This window comes from Canis lupus, chromosome 8 (genome assembly GCF_048164855.1).
Source record: "Canis lupus baileyi chromosome 8, mCanLup2.hap1, whole genome shotgun sequence".
NCBI lineage: Eukaryota > Metazoa > Chordata > Mammalia > Carnivora > Canidae > Canis > Canis lupus.
This window is the reverse complement of record NC_132845.1, coordinates 57214740-57242603: the sequence shown is the minus strand read 5'-3', so window position 1 is coordinate 57242603 and position 27864 is coordinate 57214740. Positions and strand designations below refer to the sequence as shown.

General features: G+C 45.8%; 1 protein-coding gene and 2 long non-coding RNA genes across 4 annotated transcripts in view; 1 reads left to right on the top strand and 2 right to left on the bottom strand.

Annotated features, from left to right (window-relative positions):
• Nucleotides 1-27864, bottom strand: part of HS3ST4 (heparan sulfate-glucosamine 3-sulfotransferase 4) — a 401306-nt gene that overhangs the window by 187317 nt on the left and 186125 nt on the right. The gene's annotated exons all lie outside the window — the stretch shown is intronic.
• Nucleotides 2439-25035, bottom strand: LOC140638612 (uncharacterized). Of its 2 annotated transcripts, none has more exons than XR_012035631.1 (3): nucleotides 24964-25035; nucleotides 21754-22031; nucleotides 2439-2632 (listed from the first exon to the last, which is right to left on the bottom strand). It is a non-coding gene; the product is annotated as an uncharacterized lncRNA (long non-coding RNA). The 2 variants fall into 2 exon arrangements; XR_012035632.1 differs by having other exon boundaries at nucleotides 23353-25017.
• Nucleotides 23027-26542, top strand: LOC140638614 (uncharacterized). The gene is made up of 3 exons (XR_012035637.1): nucleotides 23027-23103; nucleotides 24761-24898; nucleotides 25684-26542. It is a non-coding gene; the product is annotated as an uncharacterized lncRNA (long non-coding RNA).

The following is a 27864-nucleotide window of genomic DNA, read 5'->3' as shown; positions in this document are numbered from 1 at the left end:
GAGAATGAGAGAGCACAAGTGGGGAGGAGGGACAGAAGGAGAGGGAGAAGCAGGGAACCTGACATGAGGCTTGATCCCAGGACCCCGGGATCATCATCTGAGCCGAAGGCAGATGCTTAACCAACTAAACCGCCCAGATGCCTCGCATTTATGATTTTTAAGGTGCTACCGGGCCTGAGGATCATCCAGGATAGAGCAGACTTCCCTAACCAATAGCACTTATGCAGTCAACTCCGTCTCGGAGACATTCATTCTGCAATTTCTGGGGCCTCGGAGGGAATGTCTTCATATTTCTCCACTGCAGTGATGTCACCATTCATTGGCCCTAATAGCTCCACTATCAGAGAGTCCGATGTTTCCAGGCATTCAGTTACCCATAATTATTTTGTTTTACTCTCCATTTTGGTGAGACAAGCCATTCAGACCAGGCAGGACCTGCACATCATTTGCTATTTGTATGTGAGTTAAACAAAGCTCCATCCAGAGCATGGAGCGTTATCTACAATCCTCCCTGGGCTGTCTCATTGGTCTTCTTGCTATGCTTTCTTACCGAGAATATCATTATAATAATGATCTTTATCAGGGATCAGCAAACTAAGGCCTGGGGGCAATGCTGGCCAGCCACCTGCTTTATTTGTAAATTGAATTTTACTGGAAAAGCACCATACCCATTTGTTTTCTTATTGTCTGTGCTGCTTTTGTGATAAAACAGCAGAGCTGAGCGGTTCCAACGGAGATAGCGCAACCCTCAAAGCCCCAAACATTTCCTATCAGGTCTTTTTACAGAAAAAGATTGCCAACCTCTGCCTAATAGCTAATGTTTCTATAGCTCAAGTCCTGTGCAAAATCCTTTATGTGGTTTGCGTCCTCTAATCCAGTAAGAACCCATTTTACAGGTGGGACTATCAAGTCTCAGAAGTGACGGCCCAGCGTCCCAGCGTCCCAGAGTTGGGGTTCAAGCCTGTGTTGCATCAGCTGTGTCTGAGTGATGCCTCCACGTGCCTCCTGAGATCCAAACCTGCACTGACCTCATGAGCTGCAAAACCCTGTTAGGTGAGACAAGTCACTTTGTCTCTTTGTGCCCATTTGTGCAAAAAAGGCTCATGATCCAACCTCCTTGGCCATGCCATTCCGAGTTAGATGAAGTACGGCAGATGGAAACGTATGGAGTGTCAGTGAAGCATTCACCGGTGGTTACTGCCCAGGTGATAGGTGTCCACCTGCACGTAGATGGCAGGACATGTCACTAACACCTCCCTCCTAAGGCTTCTCTCCTCCCTTGCTTCTCAAAGTGTGGCCCACAAGCCACCTGGGAGCCTGTTCGCAATGGAGAATCTCGAGCCTGGCCCAGACCTACTGCATGCTAATGACACCCTTGGGTGACAGGGCTTGGGATGCTCTGCTCTAATCCCCACTCTGATAAAATCCTGACGGTGATGCCACTGGCTCTGTCAGGGCCATGCAACATCTTCATGACCTCACCTTCTGGCCAAGGGGACTTCTGTGCTGGTTTCCTCTCTTTAATCCTTTAGAAAAAAGGCACCTCATTCTGTCCCAAGGCTCTGTGGTTGGACTTTGATGCCTTCCTTGGTTCTTGGGGGCCTCGACTCCTAACGAAGTGTCCTTTATACCTTTCCCCACCTCCTCTCCCCTTCTGCTGTGTGACTTCTAATGCTTTCAATGCAATACACTCTTGGCACTGAATATTGTATTAAATCATGCCCGGGCAAGATATGCCCCCCGGACACTCACAGAGATGAGCCACTGCTGCCCCTCCACCCTTGACCTCGAGGGTTTATCCTCACCCTGGCTCATTTCCCGATGCCCCAGCCAGCCTCCTGCCTGAGATGTGACACTTTGGAACCCCTAATGGGTAGCGCAAAGGACGCTCACGCTCCCCTTCAGGTGAGGTGTCTTGTCCATGAGAGTGTGGAATATGCCTACATAACCCCAGGCTCAGCACAGAAAGATGCTTGATCATGGCTTCATGGCCAAGCAACTGATCTCTGCACTCGATGAATCCTAAAACTATATTTCTGACCTCGGGTCTCACCCACCTTCACCTTCCTATCTCTCAGGCATATAAGAAAGGAAGGCAGTCAGCTGATGGCCTGAGCTATGGGGGAGCACCGAGCCAGGTGACACTGGACGACACAACACGTTCTATCCATCTGACCTCCTCCCTGCCCCGTTATTTGGTATCTTGGCTTCCTGGGGACTCCACGGTGGCAGATGTCACGAGGTCTAAGCACACCCAGCCAGGCTGAGCCTGCACTGTGTGCCGACCTCCCCAAATCAGCCAGATCTTCCAGCACAGATGCCAGCAGGTTTCCCCTCCCTCTTCCCACACCTATGATTCATCCTCCCCCTCCTCTTTTCTATCACAAACACACATCTGTTCCGACTTAGGATAACTAAAGGAAAATTAAATGAATCTGTTTCGTGTGTCTCCAGGGTTATTTATAGGACTTTAATACAGGCTGATACAAAATAAAGAAATAAAGAGAGAAATAAAAATAAGTTATCTTCTCGGGAAGCCAAGCAAAGTTCAAGGAAGAGGAAAATAAGTCATGTCCTTCGAGCTGATGAAGCTGTAAGCGTCTTTGGTTTATCACCGTCTTTCTTCCAGGTCCTGTGAAAATCAATGAGGCCTGTTGGATTTTGAGAGATCAATATTAAAAATATGCACTTTGCAATGCAGAACATGTGCGCCGTGCGTGCACTTCAAGGGGCCGGCATGCCGATGGAGCTCAATCCTTATCAAGCACTTGGAAGAGAGTACATATTGACTGTTGGGATAAGGGGATCGCCGGGTCCTTCTCTGGCTGCCCCTTCGACTTCTGTGCAGGTGCCATGTGCAGTCCTGCTGTGGTGGGCAGCTCGAGCTCTAGGCCACTGATGAACCTCAGGTCTCCTTACTCCCTGCACCTGATGGTATCTTTCAGAAACAGGCCAGAGACAGAGCGATAAGCTCCAAAGCCGCTGAATGTCAAGGTCATCGTTACCTCTAATCTGGGAAAATAGGTAACATGTCCACATGTAGACGTCTTTGGACTCGTCTCCCCACCTTTCCCTGCATTCCCACTGCCTTCTGCTCACCGAGCTTCCCTCCATCTTCTACTCCGACCTTCGCTAATCACTCCATTATGCCCACATCTTCCAGCTTCCATGCACCTGCCAGCGCCACCTTTATTAAGACGGGCATCTTATTGTGTTTCTCTAATGCTTGAAATCTAAAATTTGGGGCAGCTCATTAAGAACCTACTTGATTTTACCTTCCTCAGAAGCCATCCCCAAACACAATTCCTAGACACCAGTCACACTGGCACTTAACAGGTCTTGTACAGTAAACAACTACTTGTCAACATTCGGATCTACTTTCTCTCTCTCCTCGTTTCAGGAATTTCTTAGGCAGATAGAAATGTTTCTTTTTTGTGATCCCATAGGCTCCTTCTATTTATTATCCATCATTTATTCTACAGTATTGTTGTGTATTTCGTATCTGTTTACTGCCTGTTCCCCCATTGGAATCCGAACTCATTGAAGACGGTGACTTTGTTGTGTTTACTGCCCAGACCCTAGCACCCTAGCATTAGCTCCTGGCACATCGTAAGCACTCAAAATATATTTGCTGAATGAACAGATGAAAATCTACTTCCCAGGCTAGTCTGTGAGTTCACTGAAGTCAGAAATCTCCCATTCATTTCACATTCTGGGTACACAGTTAAGTGCCTGGCACAGGGTAGGAGTCAAAACCCCAATGCTGTGTTGAACTGAACTGGCTTGAAAGGCACTTTGCAGGGGGAACTCATTGAAGGGGTCCTCAGAATTAGTTCTCTATCTCCTGTGCACAAAGCCAGATTAAAAACTAAAAAGTGAGACTGCTTCTCACCAAAAGGAGGAAGTCTTCAGTGAGAATCAAGGACAAAAGATCCCCAAATCTCAACACCCCAAATTGGCAATTATGCTTCTCAGCCTTCACCATTCTATTTATGAACGTAAATCCTCACCTTATCTCAAGGAAACATACTGCAATGTCAACTCGATTTTAAAAGACCTTTATAGTCGCCACAACTTTGATATATACATTTTACTGTGGCACCATTTGCAGTGCGAAAGTTAAGGTTGAGTCAGCACTTCCAGTAGGAAATCCATGTTCTGGGAATTTATAACTCAGCTATAAACACTCAGGTTCAGCTTTGCTAATAAAGAAACGAAATCTGCCCCGATGTGCAAAGATGTCAAAGCGAACCCTCTGGAGCTGTCACCCCAATGGGCTCAAAGAGGAACCATGGGGGCTTCCTGTAGAATTCCAACTCATTTTTAAATCAACATCAAAGAGAAAATCCCTTTAAATAGGCATATATTTCTCAAGGAGCAAAACCCAGCATACATGCTTGACTTTGTAGACTCCCTGATTTCTGATTAGTTATTTTCCCACTCACCCTGCATCCGGGTGGTCACCAAAGTCTCTGCTGAGTAGGGAGCCCAACACGAGACTTGATCCCAGGACCCTGGAATCATGACCTGAGCCGAAATCAAGAATCAGATGCCCAACCAACTGAGCCACCCAGGTGCTTCCACCTGAGGATCTTTATGATAAGTAAACCCTAGAAGCCCAGGGTGGAGCCTGAGAACCTGCATTTCTAAGAAGCTCCCAGGTGAGACTGATGCTGCCACTCAGAGGACCACTTTGAGAAGCAAGGTATTACAGAGGCTCCTTCATGTCTCCACCTCAGTATCTCCCCCTTCCTTAACACAGACCTTTCTCATTTCACACCACCCCGTTTAACAGCTGCCCCTCAATCTGTTCTCCTGCAATCCTATCTGCCTTCACTTCATCCTTCACTATGCTGCTAAGGCAGTTTTAGGGGGAATGTCCAATCACATCACTTCCCAGCTTAAAACATTTTATAACCCAGCATTACCTTCCCCACACAATTCTCTAGCTGTCCCCAGCCATGTGACCCACAGAGAAGGTGAAGCATTCTCTTCCCAGTCTTGGCACCCTCCATGCCACCATGACATCTGTCCAAGTTTGACTCACGCATCTGTCAACCTCAACTGACTGCGAGGTCTTAAAAGGTAAGAAGCATATTTTGCTCAGCTCAGGGTCTGCTAGTCAATAGGAGTTCAATACATGTTTAATGGCAGGAGGGATTAATAAATTAAGGAGTTTATTGTAAGAGCTAACATTTATCGAGCATTGTTCTATACCAGGCATTGTGCAAAACGCTTTCCATTTCTTAACTCACTGAATGCTCAGAACATCCCTGAGAGTTAAATATGGTGAGCCCCACTTTGTACACAAGCCATCAGAAGCTCAGCAAAGCTACATAACTATCCTGAAGATGCACAGGTAATAAGAGGCAAAGTGGATTCAGAACTCAATTTTATTATAATGCTAGAATTCTTTCTCCTAATTGCTAAACCATCTTGAAAGGCTGACTAGGGAAATGAATGAAGACAGGAATGAATGAATGAATGAATGAATGAATGAATGAATGTGCCCAGGTGGCTAGTGGTTGAGTGTCTGTCTGCCTTTGGCTCAGGGCATGATCCCGGGGTCCTGGGATCGAGTCCCAAATAGGGCTCCCCGCAGGAAGTCTGCTTCTCCCTCTGCCTAGGTCTCTGCCTCTGTCTGTGTCTCTACTGAATAAATAAATAAAGTCGTCTTTTTTTTTAAAGGAATGAATGAATAACTTCTGGTGCCCTTGGGGATCCGTGAAGCCAGGCAACCCCACCCCACAAGTTAAAGAAAGTACCCTATTAAGATAGCCAAGCACCAACACAGAAGAACAGAAGGGGTGATTTATGCCTCTAGTTTACTGCTCTGACCTCTGGCAGCTCAAAGTAAGATTTGATTTTACAAAGCAAATGCCTCCACCTGTTATTTCAGCTCCTTGACATAGAGATGAAGGACATGAAGTTGAACTTGACTGACATACTGGACTCAAGGAAGCCGACAAGCAGTGAATATGTTTTACCTACAGATTTCACTGGGGGGGGGGGGCGAGAGGCCAGAAAGCCCGGACATCATTCATTCCTCCATCCACCCATCCTTTCTCTCACAATTCACCCATTTATCCACTGACCTATTCGTTGATCCATCTCAGTGCTCATTCTTTCATCCACCAAATATTTATAGAGCCTCAGTAAGTTCCAGGAACTATTTAAGTGCTGGAAACGTGACCAAGTTGGAAGGGAAGTAGTCAAAGGAGTGTCCCTAAACCAAAAAAGAATGACACTTGAAGGAGATATATAAATTAACTCAGGCAAAAAGGTGGATCAGTGTTACCTAATGGATGGCTGGGGAGGAGGGCAGTTTTAGAAGGAAGGGACACACAGCATGCAAGCTGTGTGTAAGGGACAGAGAGAGTGCAGCATGCTTGAGGAGTTGTAGTAGATCAGGATGGCTGAACGGAAATGCACAGAGCAACAGGGATAAGGGAGAAAGGCGAGGTAAACGTGGGCAAGAATGCTCAATGTCCTTCTTGGTTTCTAATAATTAAAGGACATCAGTAGCTATGCGGGCCTACAGAGGATGCCCTGAGAAAGGACCATGCCAAGCCGAGGGACCTTCATACAACCACACTCATATTTATATCCCTGCATTTATTTTTATAATCACTGATAAAATGAGGAATCCAGTATGGAGTACAGCATGCGAATACAGGAGTGCTCATACATACCTACACACATGCACACATCTATACCCATCTCTGTCTGTGTATCATCATCATCAACTTCTTCATCTTTTTGTAAAGCAACTTGAGTTCTGACCCCAGGTCTCTCTCACGCAGTGTAATGGGGGAAATAAATTCCTAGTTCTTCCTGAGATCTTCCCTGACCTGGAGGTTCAATGCCACCGTGCTGGGAGTCTAAGTAAGATGCTAATGACTCAGTAATCTATCCAGCTAGTGTGCCTGTTTTAGCACTGCCCTGCTGCCTCAAAGGCTCTCTTCTGCTTCTGCACCCTGCTCAGCACCTGGCAATTTTTTTTTTAAAGCTGCCTGGGGCCCTATCTGCCTAAAAGGGCACATTGACATTTTCTCATGAAATCTGATGGCCTTGCTTTTGTGCGTCCAGGAGGTAGGTAGTTGGGTCACCTCTCTTCCCAATCCACAGATCTCTCCCTTCGCTCTCCTCACTCATCCTCCAACTGGATGCATTGAAGGAACTAACTTTCCTTCCAGGGTGGTGAGGAGGGGACCCATATTCTCCCCATGATGTTACTCTACACCCAAAACCCTGCCCCACTGAGGGCTTCAGCTTTTGAACAAAAGCCAGATAGGCAATATCAGTTTTCCTTCCTCCCCTGAAGTAATGAGTACTGAGCGAGTATCTTCTTGGCTGGGACAGGAAGAGGAGAGAGAAAAAGGAAAACAGAAAATGTAGATGGTTATCCATCTAACCACAGAGTCATGGTGTGGAGGTAGATATAGAGATAGACTCAGTGACAGACTCAGTAGATAGTAGACATACCCATAGGATAAGATAAAATAATGTTAGTACATTTGTGTTACCAAATTTCTCCTAATCCCTGCAGGCAAAACTCATTTTTTTCCTGTTTCCCAAATCTCTTACATCAGGAAGGCCCTACTATTTTGCCAGACAGGCTTTTCTGGAGAGTTTTAAAATGGCAAAAAGCAGGGGGCCCCTGGCTAGCTTAATCAGAAGAACGTATGACTCTTCATCTCAAGGTTGTTGAGTCTAAGCCCCACATCGGGAGGAGAGGTGAATTTAAAAATAAACAAATAGGAATGCCTGGGTGAAGGCAGTTGGTGAAGCGTCTGCCTTCAGCTCAGGTCATGATCCCAGGGTCCTGGGATTGAGCCCCGCATCGGGCTCCTTGCTCAGCAGGTACCTGCTTCTCCCTCTCCCTCTGCCTGCTGCTCCCCCTGTTGTCCCCTCTATCAAACTAAATAAATAAAATCTTTAAAAGTAAATAAATGCATACATAAATACAGATAGGCAAACTTGTCAACAAAATGACATTATTTTAAAAGTAAATAAATAGGAAGAAAATGGGCAAGAGCAGACAAAGCGTGAGGAAAGCAAGCAAGGGCAGAAGAACACTGCCAGATAGTTTCAGACCAGAGGTACCGAAGAACTCGTTGGTGTGAGCACAGAGAAGGAGAGGGAAGAAAGGCAAGGTGCCCTAAGGGTGGCTGCTGAATATTCCCTATTACTCCCGGGAGCTGGATGTGAGACTTTGCACTGCCAGCCCCCACTGGGGTTCCTTAAGGTTCCATAGACACAGAGAGCTGCCCTCAGATAATCCAATGTGGCCTGGAGACTCCACAGGGCCACAGCTACTAAGTGAAGCTCTTGGGGCAGAACAGAGAAATGCTTTCAGGGCCCGGGGTGAATACTCTTCCAGGGGTCTTGCCCAGGAACCTGCAGGGGAGGAGGGAAAGGAGCTGTCAGCTATGGAGGATGCGATGCATAGGAGCTCAGAGAAGCCAGGGATGTGCCTTCAGACCACATGGGCATCACTGGGTCCCTGTCTTGCCTTCCTAAAAAGCAGATCAGATTTTAAAGGCAGGGAATCCTAGCGGTTCTCAAGTAGGTGTTATTCAGGTGATAGAGGAGAAAGAACATGGAATCTCAGAGGACTATTATATAACATTCAACGTCTCTGAGCCCGTCACTCCCTGGTTACCTCTATGTCCTACCATAATCTATATACTTAACACACACAGAAGAGGCTCTGGATCCCCCCAATTGTCTCCTTCTGACGCCCTCTAAAAGCTCAAGAATGCAAATTTTCATGGTTTAGGATAAAGGAAAGGAAAAAGAAAAAAATTAAAGCAAAATGCAGAACAAATGACAGAGCCTCATTTTTTAAATCTTAATATAAATTCTAATAAAGTGGTGAAGTAAAATTGGCATAGAAACCAATTTCTGCAAATCCCCCTGCTGATAAGTTATTTATTCATTTATTCACTCATTCCGCTTTGATCAATGACCAGAATTATACCATAGTGGTGAAGGATCTAGGCTCTGGAGCCAGACAGACACAGAGTTTGAATAAATATCAGCTGTTTTTGTTGATAATAATATAAATACTACCATGCATCAAGCCCTATGTGAGTGAGGATATTATAAAGATAAACACTCCACGCCCACCTTAGAACTGCTCAAAATCCAGGGAAGAATGGAGACTGGTATGGAAACTCTATTAAGAATGCTTTCAAGTGCATATAACAGAATTTCTCATGAGTAGCAACTGAGATCATGAGGATGTTTATAATTTATTTAACAAGGAGTTTGAAAATAGGTGGTCCTGGGGTTGGTCTGAGAGCTCCATGACCTCTGTGGTATGTGTATTGGTCTACTCTTTTCTTTCTTTCTTTCTTTCTTTCTTTCTTTCTTTCTTTCTTTCTTTCATTTATGTATTTTTAGAGGAGTGGGGAGGGGCAAAGGGAGAGTCTCAGGCAGACTCCATGCTGAGCATGGAGCCCGACAAGGGGCTCAGTCACATGACCTTGAGATCACCACCTCAGCCGAAACCAAGAGTCAAACGCTTAACTGACTGTGCCACCCTGGTACCCCTACTCCTCTTTCTTTGGTACATTGACTCCTTCTATAGGATGTATTTCTATGCATGCTGCTGTGTGATCATAATAAGGCTGCCATAAAGGAGGAAGGGACAATTTTTCCTTCAAGTCAGGAAAAGGAGAAAGGGACAATTCTAGTGGGATCTTCTCCTCAGCTTGTCCTTACCACCAAGAAGCAAAGCACCTTTCTAGAAGTCATTGGACATACTTGTCCTTCCACTTAAGTCTCAATAGACATTCAACATATGTCTCATTGGACAGAACTGGGGCATAGGTCCTGCCCACATAGTTCCAGAAGAGGCTGGTAAAGTCCACCCGGAGCTTCTCAGCTCCTACAGACAGTAGGTGATGAAATGCGTGTTGGATGAGCCAACCAACAGTGTCACCCTCAGAAATTTCCAGCATATGGCAGCAAATGAGATTGGGGAGGGTGGGGACACGCTTCTATTGGGAACAGAGCAGGGATGACATACTCCACTTTAGGAATGGAGAAAGATCACAGGGAAGACACCACCAGAGAAACCAGTGAAGAAATGCAGGGTAGTTTGCCACTCGGAGTCAGAAGGACAGGACCCTCTGGCCATGGACAGCTGCAAATGCAAAGACAGAGATGTGGGCAAGGGGAAAAGTGAAGTGAGAGCAGGAGGACAGGAAAAGGTGGAGGAAGAAACGGTCCTGGGCAGAGAGAGGGGTGGAGCAGTCAAGCAGATCGGGGCCCCACTCCATCTTGCCGAACAGTCCTTTTCAAAATGAGAGACTGCTTTCAGTGAATATGGATGATTCTGGAAGATGGACGGATACAGGGTCAATGAACATCAAGCTGTACGAGACAGATATGCTCTTGGAAACTCGTTTCTGTCTTGTTGTCACATCCAGCAAGAGGTCCCGGTTGGGGTCGCATATCTGCAACGTCTAACTTATTCATGTGTTTGCACAAAGCAAGCAAGCCTACGGTAGACAGCCTCATCAGCGGTCCCCAGTTAGGACTTACCAATGCTGTTTTGTTTTGTTCACGTGATATTTGTGCTTATGGTTACCTTCTACTGATGACAAAGGACACCGTGCATTTGAACGGCACTTCTTTTTACTGTGATCTATGTAAATTTCCCCCAAAATGGCTTAATTTGCAGAAAACTGGCTTGAGTACAGGATTTAATAGGGTGGCATACCACAAAAGAACTGGCCAAGATCATCAACAGTGACGTCCTTACGTCATAAAACCATGAGGGTGGCATGCAAGCAGGGGATATTCAGGAAATCTCATTTCCTCTTATTTGCACAGAGAGGGGCGATCAGATGGATTTTAGAGACCTGCGGTGAAGAGGACGTGAGTTAATATGCGCAAAGAGCCTAGAATCGTGCCTGGTGCATAAAAGAAATATTAACTATTGGAGTGCTATTGATGACGATCGGCTTGGAGGCAGAGCGAGTTCCAGGATGGGAGACTGAACGCAAGAGATGGGTCAAGAGGTTGTTAGTTGGATGACATGCTCAGCAAAAATCCAGAGGCCGTGGGGACGGCGAGAAATGTCAGGGGACATTTGGAAAGAAGGCTCTGCGGGTCCTCAGGCCACAGAGGCGCGGGTGGACGCTGCCTTTCCCTCTGCTGAGGCTGGAAGCTGAGTCCTAGGCTCACCATGACATGCTGCCAGGCCTTCCCTGCACAGACGTGACTCAGATGAACACCGTGCACACACTCGTAACAATCCCCAAGCACATTCTGTCCCAAATGAGGTGCCTTGTCATTTTCAGAATATCAGCTGTCACACAGAGCAAGAGTTCTCATCTGCTAAAATGAGAAAGATGGAATAAAAAAAAAAAAAAGGGAAGGGAAGGAATTTGAACATAAACTTGAAAAAAAAAGACCCCAAACCTTGGTCTGATGAATGTATCAGTCACAGAGCCCCCTGAGTGGGCCAGCCTGTCCAGGAACACGCTCCAGCAGCTCACCCAGGCAGAAGGAAGCAGGGGGAAGAAGCCCAATTCAGTGGGTTCCCCCCACCCACTCCCCATCAGTCCTTGCCACAGCTCTGCAAAGAAGCCAGAGCCCACAAGAATGGGGTAGTTTGCCAGTGGTCACCCCGCTAGCAGAGGGTCACTCTGGGATTTGAACCGTGTGATCAGTCCACGTTCTGGCCAGAGTGCACCTGAGAGCCTATACTTAGGGAAACTAACCACTGGGTAAAAGGAGGTCTTGAAGGTGAAGCTGAACCTCACAGCTTTTGACCTGATGATGTTGAATCACCCCAAACCCATCCCCCTTCACGTCTCTCCAATGGTCACAATGTCCTGTAGAATTTTCCCAGTTGGGTGTGTGGCAAACTAGACAAGCAGCGGGGCCCTGGAGTCCGATCACACTTGTTTCAATCCCAGGAGAATCTCTCACTAGAGGCTGAAATGCTGCTAGTCAGGCGTAGGGTGCCAAGGGCTGTGTGGGGTCTTCAGCTCACAGTCTCTAAGACAAGTCACTCAGCAGGGCTATGGATGTTACTCTCACCCCCTCCCTTCCCTCTGGTCCCTCAGTCCCCCTGGTCACTGCTAGGGATAGGATGTTTGTGTCCTCCCACACTCATACATCTGAAGCCCCATCCCAGACGTGATGGCATTAGGGGGTGGGGTCTTTCGGAAGTGATTAGCTCACAAGGGTGGAGCCTCCATGGGTGGGATTAATGCCCTTATAGGAAGACACTGGAGAGACACGCATGCTCCCTGGTCCACGGCCTGCCCCCATCTCCTCCTTTGACCATTCCAATTTCCATCCACGGTTTACAAAGTTTTTCAGTGATCTTTCTAAAGCACAGCTCCGATCACGTCACTGCCTGTGACTGAAACTCTCAATCATTCCCCGCCGCCCTCGCACGCCATCCCCAGACCTGCACTGTCTGACTGACTGATCCTTGTCTACTGACCAAGCTTAATATCCGGCCTGATCCCATTTATCCTGCTTTCTGGCCACATATCCACTCACATCACACTATTCTCTCAAGCCCTGCTGCCTGCCTTCGTTTCCCCTGTTCCACTACCCAGAATGCACACGCATCCTCCTGCTCACCCATCTTCTTTCCCCTCAGCCCTGGTCTCAGGTACTTTCTGGAAGGATCCCCACCAGCATATTCTCTTATCACAGCCATAATCCCACTTCTTCACCATTACTGATTTTCTTCCCTGCCTGCCAGACTGGACTGAGTCCAGGAGATTTGTTTGTTCCTTTCTACATCCCTATTATCCAGTACCTTGTATGCAGTAGGTGCTTAATAGAAGCTTGCTAAATAAATGCATAACCATGAAACATGATGAATTCGACTGGAGTTACATACGGATGGTACAGGAGGAGCAGTCCTACCAACATGCCTTCTGTAAGTAAAATGGAAGCCTACAAATTACAAAATATCACTTCATAGAAAATGAAAAGGACCCCAGGATTATTTCCCTCCTGGAAATTTCCCGTCCTGCTTTTCTCTCTCTCTCTCTCTCTTTTTTTTTTTTTTTTTTAAGATTTTATTTATTTCTTCATGAGAGACACACAGAGAGAGGCAGAGACATAGACAGAGGGAGAAGCAGGCTCCATGCAGGGACCCCGATGCGGGACTTGATCAGAGGACCCTGGGATCATGACCTGAGCCGAAGGCAGATGCTCAACCACTGAGCCACCCAGGTGTCCCTCTCATTCTTCTTTTCCAGCTGCTTCTGGTTTATCATATCTCTTCCAACACTGATGATTTATTGACCAGGGACTTCTTTGTCTAGAGCTGGAGACAACTCCATTTGTATACCACATTGTTTTATTTCAGTTGAAATCAGGCTTAAAATAGGAAATCACTCCAGTTAAACTAGGAGCAAGCGCCCCCCACTCCATTAACAGAACAGAGCACTTGAAAATCTGATGGAAGGCCAATGCACTCCAAGGAAAGTGACTGGAACGTCAGAGGAACCATGACCTCGGGTACAAAAAGGAATGATCTGACATTACTTAGTGTAGAAAAATACCTACTTGAGGGAAATATTGCCGCTCTCTTCAGAAAGGCTACATGGAATATATTTGCGCTCACCAGGCAAGCTTCAGAAGACAGAACAAGGACCACATGAATGGAAACTGCCCTGGCTTTAAACCCAGAAGATAAGGACGCCTGGGTAGTTCAGTGCTTGAGCATCTGCCTTCGGCTCAGGTTGTGATCCCGGGGTCCCAGGATCAAGTCCCGCATCAGGCTCCCCGCAAGGAGGCTGCTTCTCCCTCTGCCTGTGTCTCTGCCTCTCTCTGTGTGTCTCTCATGAACAAATATATAAATTTAAAAAAATAAAATAAAAAAACAAACCCAGAAGAGATTCTTCACCTGTGAAGCCCTTCCCTAGTGCTGCTCAGGGGAGGGGCAGGCAGAAAGGCAAGGAGGGGAAGGATCTCCTGGCTGTCACCAGAGGTGTTCAAGCGGAGATGAGTATCCACACTTCAAGAATGCCGCTGAGAGGCCTACATGACTTCTATCGCTTAGGTAGTTGCCCACCCAACTACCCATCACCTCACGGTTAAGTTGACTCACAATTTTCACTTAAGGACATATTCATTCTTCCTCAGTGGATTAGGGTGGGACTCACTCCATTCCCAGGCTGTAAAAGTGGATGTGCGACCTTAGCACGGCCATTCAAAATACCTCACCACCATGGCCACTGGGATTGGTCCATGCATTGGCATGTGATTCAAGGCTGACCAATGAGATCCCTCCCTGGGACTTTGTCCGGAGGGGTCGCTAACCAGGAAGGATGTCAGCCTTGAGCCAAGAACATCCATCTCCACCACCACATTCCCCATGTGGCCTGAAAGAGTGATCTTTTAAATAGGCAAATAAGATCATACTGTCCTCCTATTTAAAAATCACTAGTGGCTTCTCATTACACTTAAAATAAATCCTAAACTCCTTATCAGAGCCACAATCCCTGTACCACCCACCTCTCTCTCATGTTCACACGTGACTTTCCTCTTTGGTCACTATGCCCCAACCATAATAGTCTTTTTCTTTTTTTTAAGATTTTATTTATTCATGACAGACATAGAGAGGCAGAGACACAGGCAGAGGGAGAAGCAGGCTCCTTGTGGGAAACCCCATGGGGAACTTAATCCCAGGACCCCAGAATCATGACCTGTGCTGAAGGCAGATACTCAACCACTGAGCCACCCAGGTGTCCCCCATATTAGCCTTCTTTTAGTCATTCGAACACGGCCAGATCAACCCTCCCTCGAAGTCCTCGCCAGTGCTGTTCCTTCCACCAGGAATACTCTTCCCCACATGGCCACACAGTGTGCTTCCTCCCACTACATATGTGCCTTCTCCCTGCATGTCAAGCTCAGAGAGACTTTTGATGACCATGCTCTTTGCTCTCACTCTAAATCTCTATATCCAGCTTTACTGCCTCCATTATACTATTAACGGAAATCACACATACATTTTCATTTATCTACTTATTTATTCTACTTACCCTTCTGGAAATAAACTCCATGAGCTCCAAGATTTCACTGTCTTAGTCACTGCTGTATCACCAGTCCCTACAAAATGCCTGATGTATAATAAGCTCCTAAGATGGATTTGATGGATGAATTAATGAATGAACACATTGATCAATTAAAAACAGGGCCTCAATTTTTCAAAATAAATACAAAAGGGAAGTGGATGTGAAAGACAAAGAGAGACAGGATTCCCATTATCATCATTTAACTGAGGCTTTCTCCTCCTAGACACTTCAGTTAAACAAGCAAATAAATTCCTTTTTAGCTTAAGTAAGGTGGAGCTGGGTTTCTGTCACCTGTGACCAAAGAACTCTGACTTAGACCAAAGGGGTTCATACAGCCAGGGCTGGAGCCCAATCACCTGATTGCTCTCCTCCTCCACTTCAACTTGTCTATCTCCCAAAAGGATGTGGGCCTTGGTCCCAGTGGTGTAGGCTTCCTTGTGTGTCATTCACTATTTAAAAGGCTCAGCTCCATGGGATCCCTGGGTGGCACAGCGGTTTGGCGCCTGCCTTTGGCCCAGGATGCAATCCTGGAGACCCGGGATCGAATCCCACATCAGGCTCCCGGTGCATGGAGCCTGCTTCTCCCTCTGCCTATGTCTCTGCCTCTCTCTCTCTCTCTCTTTGTGACTATCATAAATAAGTAAAAAATTTAAAAAAAAATAAAAAATAAAAGGCTCAGCTCCAGGCCCCTTATCTGGCAAGATAAGGCACAATGAGGCACGAGGGCCTTGCCTGAGAAGGTGGGGTCAGACGTTGATCAGCTGTGACCAAACTGGCCTGTATTCTTCTCTTCCTGTGCCAGGGCCACCTCACCCCTGCAGGAGCCAGTGGCCTCCACGTCCTGCCTGCCCTTAAAACAAGAGGCCCCACCTCTGGAATCAGTTTTGATCCAAAAGAGAAGCTATCAATCAGTTCTAGGATCATATTCTATACCAACATCAGGCCCTATGTGCCAATAGGCTGGCTTGACTCTCATTCCTTGGTTGGGTCTCTGAGTTGTTCCTGGCTGGTTCTCTGGGCCAGAGTCTCTGAATTGGAAACCTTCCTAGTGATGATAATATGAGTAAATGCTTGCCTTTAGTTGGTGTGTTATGATACATGCCAGGCTCTGTTCTGAGCATTGTGTATGTTCTTAGTTCACTTGATCTTCACAGTGATCTAATGAAATAGGTACCATTAGTAGTCCCATTTCAGAGATGGGGAAACTGAGGCACGCAGTTTAAATGACTTGCCCAACATCACACAGGTAGCAAATCTGCAATCAGGATGTGAAGCCAGGCAGCCTGGCTCCAGAGCCTCTGTATTAACATTTACCCTATAACAGTTTAGTTAAGACTATAAACATCTGTGGTATATTGAATTTCCCAAAGATGGATGCAATAGTATCTCCCATTCCACATGCTTTTCTTACCATGTCATTTTGACATCTATCTCATTGAGGAGTGGGCCATATATTCCCTCTCCGTGAACCTAGAGCATATGATACTATGTGACTCTGGGGCTCCATGATAAAGATGCTATGGGGCACCTGGATGGCTCAGTTGGTTAAGCACTTGACTCTTGTCTTGGGCTCAGGTCATGCCCTCTCAATCATGGCATCAAGCCCTATATTGAGCTCCAGGCTCAGCATGGAATCTGCTTCAGATTCTCTCTCCTTCTGCTTCTCCCTACACTTGCATGCTCTCTTTCTCTCTAAAATAAATAAATAAATACATCTTTAAAAAAAAAAAAAAAGGATGCTATATATATCTACCTTATACTGATGGGACGGACACTCAATCTCCATACCTTGCACCATGCCCAAACTTGCCCATGTGGAGAGATTGCATGGAGATACCACACATAGCTCCGACACCCCAGCTGAGGAGCCAGCTGTAACCAGCATCACCACCAGATATGTGAGTGCAGATGTTTCCTGCTTCAGGTCAAGGAGCCACCCCAGCCTTTGGGTCTTTCCAAATGAGGAAATTAGACATCAGGGAGCAGAGACAAGCCCTCCTAAGTTCCTGACCCACAGAATGCATGAACCTAATAAAATGGCCACTGTATGCCACTAGGTTTTATACTGGTTTGTCACATAGCAATAATAATGGGACACACCCCTGCCTACAATCTTGTATACAGTCTGTCTATAGAACTCTTGCCTCTGAACAGCATCTGGTTCAGTCCCTAATACCCAATGACAGGTTCATCATATTCTGCTACCCTGATGTGTCACCTCATCATCCCTTGTCGGACTTCCTGAGTGCCAACAGCCAACTTCAATTACCACTTCTTGTCTGTAACCAGATCCTCATGATGATGCCGAATGTTATTGGCAACACTGAACCTGCTCTCACTTCTTGAAGCTGTTTCTGACCCCTCGAGCTTGACCATAGATCTGTTTCCTGACCCATTCCTCCTCCCCTAGCCAGCCCCATCCATTTGCAGGTGACTCATTCACGATTCAGAAATGGAGCTAATCCAGGCTCTTCATTTGCGAGATGGAAAAATAGAGGCTCAGCAAAATAAAATGGTAGCGACTGACATCTCTTGAATCCCTAGTGTACATTACTGGTTTTAACCTTCATAAGTTACTCTTGGGTAACATTAATAATATTATTGACTCCGTTTTACAGAGAGAGTAAGACAGCAAGGCATTTTTGGCCATATAGTTATATTAAGCATCTTCGGCAGGGTCCGATGTTGGAAGGTTTGAAGACAAGACAGATCATGGAAGCCAAGATGGAAAAACCTTTAGGCTTTTTATTCTGGGCAGAGAATCTACCTGATTTCCCAGCAACACAACAGCCCTGGTCCAGATTTCCTCCACTCTGGAAACACATCTCCTTGTCATCAACACATCTAAGAAATAAAGACCGTTCTTCTCATGAGTTGGTACAGTGAGTGTGGCTAAGAAGATCTGTATTGACCAGATCCCTCCAGTTGTGGTGCCACATTCCAAAATGTAATACCATGAATCTGGGTTCTTATCCCAGGAGACAGCACCAAATCTGTCTTTGATGAGCGTACAATGCCTTCTCATGTATGGAAACGTTTAGTGGTGGCAAAAAGAAGAACCTCTGGAGTCAAACAAAGCCTTGTATTATAATAGTAGTTGTGTGACCTGGTGCAAGCTTCAAGAGTATCTGAGTCTCCATGCCCTGGTGAGCACGGCAGTGATAATAGGACCCGTCTCATGGGGTTGTTGTAAGGACCAGGTGAGATAATGCAGAGAGCCTAGAACATAATAAAGGTCCCTCTAAAAAATGACCAGTACTATTGTTACCATACACAGAAAAGGAATGGATCCTTACCAGATGGAAGTAAGCAGAATTTCACCATATTCTAGAAAAGCCATGAAATTATTTCAAAATGCAGTACAAGCAATCCCTAAAATTGCACCAAGAGGCAAGAAGGCCACCTCCCAGATCCCTAAGGAAATGTTTCATTCACACATGCCAGCCCCTTACTGCACCAAGTTGTTAAGAAGTATTTTTGACACTAATCCTTCCTGGCAATCTTAGGATGCTAACAACTCCTACATTTCAATCTTTTCTGGAAAGTCTGGTGACTAAAAGACACAGTTTCTGACCTATAGGCTGGAGATGGAACTTCTTAGCCACCAGTCTTGAGAGAAAAAAAAAGTTAGCCAAGTGATGGTATCAGAGTCTCATCCTTCTGGCAAAGAAGAGAGTCCATAAAAGCCAGCGAGAAAAGATTCAATTGTAATCCGACTAATGCATCTCCAGAAGGGTTGCTATCTGCTGCAGAGCACTCCCCATTAAAGAAATCAATTTAGCATTCGACTTCTCCTCCTGTGGCGCATATTGAAGTGGGATCTGACAAGGATGGAAAACAGATTTGTGTTAAATACTGACAGTAAAGCCTGTAGCTCAAGGTTATAGCAGTCAACAGAAATCCAGTGCCTTGGAAACCCTGAGACCCTCATCCATCAGCTGGAGTCAGCAGCTTCAAAAGGAAGCTGGAGGTCGGGTTCAGGAAGGGGGATGGTTATCGAGTTTGGGTATTTGGGGCCACAGCAGCCTGATATGCTGGTTTTGCATGAGGTCCTTAAAACAGGCCTGAGATCCCAGGTCTCCAAGCAAGATGGCTCTTCTTGGCCGTAATGGATATCTCTTGTTTTCACTTGCCCAGCATCCATTCACTCTTATTTTTTTAACATTAGCACCCACTTTATCTCAGGGAGCAGTTCCTCTTCTGCTTGTCAGTCCAATGAGATTTGGGTGAAAGTTAGCTCACCTTCAGCTCTAAAGGGAGGTAGGCATGTGAACTCAGCCTGCCCTATCATAGCCAAGCAGCACCCTGACCTCAGTGAATGCTCGGGGGAATGTGCACAGCACCCAAAGAAGGCCAGTCAGAGCCAATTCGACTCACTCTTGGAATTTACTGCAACTGTTAAAAGAAGTCATCTTTCTACCTGATTGGATGGGAAGACAGGATTAAGCATGAAGCTTCTGGAAACCGTCTTATCATAATAAGGGGAGAATGGAAGCAGCCCAGAGAAAGACACAGATAAGAGATAGAGATCATCCAAAATCTGATTAGATTATTGCTCCTAGAATGAGATTATTAGAGGACCATCGCCTGCACTTTTCAGTTCCAAGATCCAATAAGTTCCATTTTTCTTCCTTTTAAACCAATTTGAGTTGGGTTTTTGTCATTGCCATCAAGAAAAAGATCAGACAATTCCAATGTAGCTGGATGAGGCAGGCCTGCTTGGACAGCACCAGCTTTCTGTGGGGCCCAAGTCACGGCCACACTTGGCAATTAATCATATCTTCCAATTGGATCCCAATTTCCACTGCATTAACAACACAAGCATACCTCAGCAGCAAGTCCGTACAGACAGACCTCAGAGATACTGCAGGATTGGTTCTGGACCACCACAATAAAGCAAGTATCAGAATAAAAGGAGGCAAATGAATTTTTGACTTTCCAGCGCATACAGAAGTTCTCTCTACGCTATGCTGTATTGCACTACAGTGCAATAAGTGCACAATAGTAGGATGTCTTAAAAAAAAAAAAAAGCAGTGTGCATACCTTAATTTAAAATACTTTATTGCTGGGGCACATGGCTGGCTCAGTTGGTGGATCATCCAACTCTTTGACCTTGGGGTCATGGGTTTGAACCCACTTTGGGGGTAGAAGTTACTTAAATAAAAAAAAAACTTTAACAAAAATACTTTATTGCTAAAAAAAATGCTAACCATGCTCTGATCACCCACAACAAATATAATGATGAAAAAGTCTGAAATATTGCAAGAATTACCGAAATGTAACCCAGAGACACACACCGAACGAATGCTGTTGCAAGGATGGTGTCCAAAGACTTGTTGCCACAAACCTTAAATGTGTAAAATACAACAATATCAGAAAGCCCAGAGAAGCAAAGTGCAGTAAAATAAAATAAGGAACGCCTGTACGGACATATTATTGAAGATTTCACATGATTTCCGGGAAGGCAGATACAACATCCCAAAGCAAATGAGCAGGTGCTGGTGCCGGTCCACATAACCACTCGGAGCCCCCACCACTTCCAGGCATGCTGTTCTGACTTCAGGCCACCAGCCTCCACCTTTATGGGAAGGCTGGCTCAGGGATCGGAATCCTGCTTTACCTGTACCCATGACAAGCCAGGTGGTGTCTGGGAACTAACAGCTCCCTGGGGGACAGCCTTTCAACATTGGCAAGGCTGATTTAGAGGCATTTCCTTTAGCCACTTCCCAGAGATCCCTCCCACCCAGGATTAAGTCTTAGGGGTACCCACCATGATAGCAGGCTTAGGAATGCACCTCTCATCAGCTGCACCACCTCCCTAGCTCCTTTGTGGTGTCCCTGCATCTTTTTTTTTTTAATTTAATTTTAGTTAAATTCAAGTAATTAACATACAATGTATTATTAGTTTCAGATAAAGGTCAGTGATTCATGAGTTGAATGTAACACCCAGTACTCATCCCATCACGTGCCCTCCTTAGTGGCCATCACCCAGTCATCCCATCTCCCCACCCATCTCCCCTCCAGTGACCCTCAGTTTGTTCCTAGAGTTGAGTCTTTTATGGGTTGTCCCTGCACCTTCTTAAAAAATTACACGTATTCATTATAAGTGTCATCAAATTTCCCTGAAAAACACCTCTGTTACTTTCCTAATGGAAATTCTTCCCCCAACCTTTCACAAATCCCCTTTCATGATCCTTAGAAATACATCTTTCCCCTCAGCCTGCAGATCCCAAGAAGCAAAACAAAATCCTAGAAGCTCTCACACCCCTCTCACCCACTCCCAAAGCTTATCAATACATTCATGCAGCAAAAATAGATTTCTTCCAGAAGGGAATGCTGTTGCCACCCAAATATGAAGTCCCTATAAATACCAGTGCAAAGGACAGCAGCGAGCCTCCCGCTGGTGTGAAAGCTGAAAGCCAAAGACGCAGGGCCTGCCATTCTACAGGGTCAGGCCCCCACCTCTCTCATCTCTCACCTCTCCCTACCTCTCCTTGGCATTTTATGAGAATCCAGCAACACTGAATTAACTACTCGCTGTTTTCCCAAAATAGGCCTTGTTTGTCTCTTTCCTTCTGCCTTTTTAAACGCAGCTCCACTCGCCTAAAATATCTTGCATTCTCAGGGGCTCCTAAGGACTTGCTTCCTCTCACCCCATCCCAACTCCCATGTTCTAGGACTTTCTCACCTTGGAAAGGGAGAACTTGGGACCAGCAGATTGCTTCAGAAGACTGAGGACTCAGGACGTCAGAAGACTTCTTTCCCAAGATGATCAAGATGATGCCTGTTGATATTTCAGATCAGACTGCAGCTCTGGATAATGAAGTGGTTCCCAGAGTCCCCAACAAGCACACCCATCCTCTCAGGTGTTTTTCCAAATGTCTTGACATGAGGAGTTCATGACAGCAGTAGATAATATTAAAACACACAAGCGAGATACTTTTCCTCCATTTCCCTACAGCCTCTCTGATTACAAAAAAAAAAAAAAAAAAGTTGAATTTTTTGTTATTCCTAGGCTTTAACACCTAACACCTGCTAATCTCTCCTTTTCTAAAAAGATAGATTGATTGATTGATTGATTGATTGATTTTAGCAAGAGAGAGCAAGAGAATACCCGCACAAGCAGGAGAAGCAGAGGGAGGAGAGAGAAATTCAAGCAGACTCTCCCATGAGTGCAAAGCTCCACCCCAGGACCCCCAGATCATGACCTGAGCTGAAACCAAGAGTTGGACGTCCAACTGACCCTGGTGTCCCTGCTAATCTCTCATTTTTAAAAGGCGAAAAATAAGAAGATTGTTTCCTCATGGTCATAATTCCCTTCTCCTTAAGGACAGTGATATCTTTGTTTTCCATTGATATTAATAATGCCAAGTTTTCATATAAATCTAAATAAATAAAGGTATAAAGTATATGCTTACACACATATGTAAGGGTGACATATATTATCATATACATATATACATATATATATAATTACATACATTAACCAGAGGCACTGCTTGAATATGATAAAAACTCGTATAGATGAGTTGAGTGTAGGGAACAAACTAGAATAGGCTGGAGCAGCTACCTCCAAGATGCCTGCCTTCCTTGGAACCCATGAAGTGTCTGGTGGGCAGAGTCCAGAGCAGGTGTGTTCCCCAAATGCTCAGAAGAAGCAAAACCTGAGAAAACTGGCTAAAGCGGGTCTCCCCAGCCTCATAAAGGGTTTCAGACACCAGGCAATCATTTGAACTTGGCCTGTTCCCCTCCTCTGGGGGGGTGTCCAACTGAATTTTCACATCCTTGGATTATTTCAGAGCCGAAAACCCATTGTTTTAGCTCCGCTTGTGTCCTCTGAAGTATAAGGCAGAGGAAGTCCCATTTTGCAGTATCCCAGCTGTGATGTAGGACAAAGGCTCTTCTGTCTTTGATAAACAAATGAAGCCAAAGATTAAAAGCATTTTCTGATCCTCACTTAAAGAGGCAGCCCCAAAGCGAACCAGCCAGACCGGGCAAAGCCCTGCTTTGGACGTCAAGGCTGAGAAGCAATGAACAGGTAAGCTTGTCATTTTTTATTCTGAAATGTGGTTCGAGATATGCAAGATGGGGCCTTTCCTTTCCTAACCCTTCTGATTGCTTGCTGTCACTCAACCGAATTCGATCAAATATACTTAACCAGGTAAGCTTTTAAGAGCCAGGCACTGTTTTAACAGGAGGGACAAATAAGAAGTCAGAACCGCAAAGTACCATACCTCAGAAGCCTATCCTCCAGAGATTCTAGGAAGGGAACACAGATAGTACAAACCTTAATAGATGAAAAGATAATTCCAGAAGAGGTGAGGCTATTTGAAAAATAGTACAGACGGCACCTGGCTGGCTCTGTTGGAAGAGCATGAGACTCTTGATCTCGAGGTCATGAGTTCGAGCCCCATGTTGGGTGTAGAGATTACTTACATGAATAAAAATTTTAAAAATAAAATAAAACAGGATTCATCAAAACATCTGAGGGGGTAGGTGTGCGTGTAGTGGGCAGGTTAGCTGGGGCGATGGATGATTATCTCTATATTTTGATCTGAAACTTCAATCTGGGGGAAGGGTGTTCTGGTAAAGGGAGATACACGTGCAAAAGCCATGTGATGGGACTCCTTCAATTTTCCTCTTCATTTCCCTTCCTCAAGCATTGCTCTTCTCTGCACTGCTTCTGCTTCTTTTCACAAGGCTTAGAGATGTGGCTCTGAGGCATCATCGCGAGCTCCACTGCTAACCAACCATGGAACCAATCTCTGAGTCTCTTTTCCCACCTTTAAAATGGCAACAAGAATGGCAAGCCCTATTTGATAGGATTGTTGTGAGTAATGGTGGTGCTGTCGAAAATGCTCGCCTGGCTTCTCGGTTCGACACCCAACAATGGTTACTCATCATTCTAATTTTACTACATTCCCTGGACACACTCTAGAAGACACCTGGGTTCATACAGGTTGTAGGATGCCTAGCCCCCTGCCAAAGCTGACCTCAACTTGAATTCTGTGTCCCCTCTTGTTTCAAAGAGTTTGGGGCGGATCATTGCAAAACAGAAGATGATGTAATTTTCCTTTTCTTTCTCTTTCTCATCCTTCCTTCCTTTTCTTCTTTCCCTTCCTCCCTTTCTCGCCTCTCCTTTCTCCTTCCTCTCTTTCTTTCTTTCTTTCTTTCTTTCTTTCTTTCTTTCATTTCCTCCTTCCCTTCCTTCCTTCCTTCCTTTTGGCCTCAGTTATGTCCTGCTACCCCTTCAACAGCTAGAACATTCTTCGCCCACTATCTTCATTGCAGGGTTTTGTTTTTTTTTTCCTAGCAGGGATTCAAAGAGAGAAAGAGTCACTGCTTGGCCTTTGAGGTTCAAAACAGGCCTTTGAAACTCAAGGCAAGAACCATATCTTGAGCAAAAAAGCCTTTCTGAGTTTCAAGAGCCTGTATCCTTTGAGTTTCAAAAGATCCAAATCCCAGGCTAAACAATAGGCAGAGAAGAATATGCTCACTGATCTGTGAGAATGAGGTTTTTCTGGTCTGCCAAAAAAAAAAAAAAAATTCCCATAGGCTGGGTTGAGGCATCAGAGGAACATGGATGAGGGTTACAGTCTAGTCGAGGGGCCCGGCGAAGCCCAGTCCAGTGGAAAGATTAAGAATAAAATTAGACATATGAGAGTATAGAGGAACCTCTTCTCGTTTCCCACCAGGAAAGTGAACAGGATTCAAAGGCTTTCCAGCACCCTCCTGAGGGTCAGACCGGCAAGGCAGGGTCTGTGATGTGGAAAGCGCCTTGAGTTCCTGAATCTGGAGATGCTTTGTGGCCAGAGACAGAAGCCACCATTCAGGTGAGCAGCCCACACCACCATGTGAATGCTGTTCTCCTGGGCATGTGGTCAGGACAGCAGCCAACCTGTCTCCTGTGCCTGGCTTGACAAAGAGCAACCCGTCTGCTCTCCAAGACTTAGCTCAGCACCGTCGGAATTCCCTTTACGATGGCTCATAGTAGTCATAAGCCCTCAAGATGGAACGGTGCTCTAAAATTCTAGATGAATCAGCCTCAGCACTGATACCTCAGTGGGAATGAAAGGAACTAGCAAGGTCTCCCTGGAGCTAGGAGGACACTAAAACACTCCTTCATTATACACTTGCAATCAAAAGAGATTTGCTGGAAAGACAACCCACCATCAATAAACTAATGGTCTAGAGAAAAAGCAGCCAGAAACTGCCTGACAGGAAGCTGGCATCGTCCTCCTCTGCCTCCCACTTCCCCCCACCCCCGCCGCCCCTCGCCCCTCTCTCTGTTCACTCCTTTCTCTTGGAATTGAAAGGAAATTCTGGGAACAAAATCTCTTGCAGGGTACAGCCAGGCACGGGACACAATGCCATGGGATCTCCCCAAGCTTCTTCCCTTTGATTTCCAGACTCCATGTTCCAAAAGTTCACAGGAGCACTAACAACTAACTTGATGGGGGTAGAGTTGGGGGGGGGGGGGAGTTGGAGGAAACTTCTCAGGGGTGTCTTCCATTCAGGAATTATGTGTTAATCCTGAGCTACCCTCTGACCTCTGCAGCAAGTGGATACAAGACATTAGCCCCCGGACTCACCTAACAGTGACTCTGTTTACATTTAGATCAGCAAGATAAGAGGCCAGAAGATGAGTGCCTCAGTTTCCTCAAGAAAACTCAGATGCATTTCTGAAAGCAAAACCATCTGAAGATACCAAGAGCAAAAATGTTAAGAAGCAGAAGGTTAACTGGCTACCTCTGCTCAGAAAGATGGACTTTCCATCGAGGCTGCTCCTATAGAGAACAGTTAGAGCTTGGCCTATGAATCTGAAGGCCTTGTTCACGTTTTTCTTTTTCTTTCTTTCTTTCTTTCTTTCTTTCTTTCTTTCTTTCTTTCTTTTTTTTTTTTAAGAGAGAGAGAAAGAGATGGGGGGAGGAGCAGAGGGAGAAGGAGAGAGAGAATCTTAAGCAGGTTCCCCACCTAGCAGGGAGCCTGGTGTAGGGTTCCATCTCATGACCCTGAGATCATAACCTGAGCTGAAATCAAGAGTTGGATGCTTAACCGACTGAGCCACCCAGGCACCCCAGGGCTTGTTCACTTATAGTAAAATAAAGTCCACAATCCATGTGACTAGTAGTTGATATGAGCAAGCCCTGTGGGTCACTGACTTTGCTCAGGTCTGAGTTCTTTGTTTACCGTCCAAGATGCTACTGGGCCAGAGAGTACATGCTGTCCCAGCATGAAGTCCCACGCCTTTGGCCAGCACCACCCAGTCTGGGAGAGCTTGACATAGGATGCAAACCTCAACAGTTAGACTTCTAAGAAGTTCCCATCCAAAGGAAATTGCCATGCCTGTAGCTATGTGGAGGGTTGACTACCAAGATGTTCAACCCACAATTAATTATAATAATGAAAAGTATGAATAATTTAAATATCCCACACCTGTCAGCACAGATGTGTGCAAATATTCATATATATATATATATATATATAAAGGTTCGTCAAAATAAAACAGTGACTCTCTATCTAAATAGTGGGATCATGGGAGAACTTAAGTTTCCTGGGTGTGGGTGCACAATGTAAGCAGTCTTCACTGCTTCACAGCCCCCAGGGCCGCCCTCCCTCCTAACACCAACTGCAAGTTTATAGGGGGTGATTTCCTAAAAGCACCCTTAAAGGTTTGTTAACTCATTAGAAAAACTCAGTCACTTTAAGTGGTGGTGCTCATGGTTACCGGGAGAGGCTATTCGCTAAGATCAGCCACAGGAAGAGAGACCAAGAAAAGTAGCAAAGGGTGAGCTTCCAGTGTTCTCTCTCTAAGGAATAAGGATGTCCTCCTTCCTTGCATCCATGCGCAACAACGCATATGGGGTATTGCAAACCCAGGCTGCTCCCTGAGCCTTGAGGTCAGAGCTTTTTGCTGGAGCTCTACTGGGCAGGCCTGACTGACTGCTCATGTGGCTAATCTCCGTCTCCAGTCCTCACCCCTTTGGGCATGACCTGAAGCCCCCTCCCCAAATCTCACCGTGATCTTCCTGGCATGGCTCAGGCACGACCACCCTCACCGCAACGTGTGGCCATACCCCACCGTAAATCATATTGTGACCTGGGTCCCAAGCAAAGACATTCCTATCAGGCACAACACTGGGTTACCTGCCAGGAGCCGAGGACAAAGACCAGGCGTCTTGAGCAAGGTCAGATTCTTTGCTACGCATGATGGTAAATGTAACAGTGACTCCAATGATAATATTAAGGTATTGTTTGAAATCTGATCCCGGACACCCAGAGGAGCCAAAGGGTTGCTTCCATCCATCCTTACCACTTGGACACCATCTAAACGGGCTCCAGGCTTTCACTGGGTTGTACCCCAAGTCCTCCATGGGGCTCTGAGCCTGCTGCCTTTTTGTTGCTATAATCCCTATTGTGATTATATTGCCATTTTAATCATGTCGATTATAATAACAGCCATCATCACTATCATTTATTGATCACTGACAGTGTTCCAGGTACTGAGATGAATTTTTAACACATAAAATCAAATATTTTCATTTAAAAAAAATTCTTCAGTATGTGCTATTTTAGCCCATTTTGCAGCTGACAAAACTGGACAAGAGAAAGGAGAAGATCTTCATCCAAAATCTCAGTGCTGAGAAGAGACAGAGCTTCGATTGAAACTCACACCCCTCTCAGCCCAGGTGCCCTGGACTTCCGGGCTGCACACAACCCCTCCCCTGGGGACTTCCCGTCCTCCTGCTCTGAACAGTCCCTCATCAACCTCAGATGATTGCCTAGGAAGCAAGGAGGT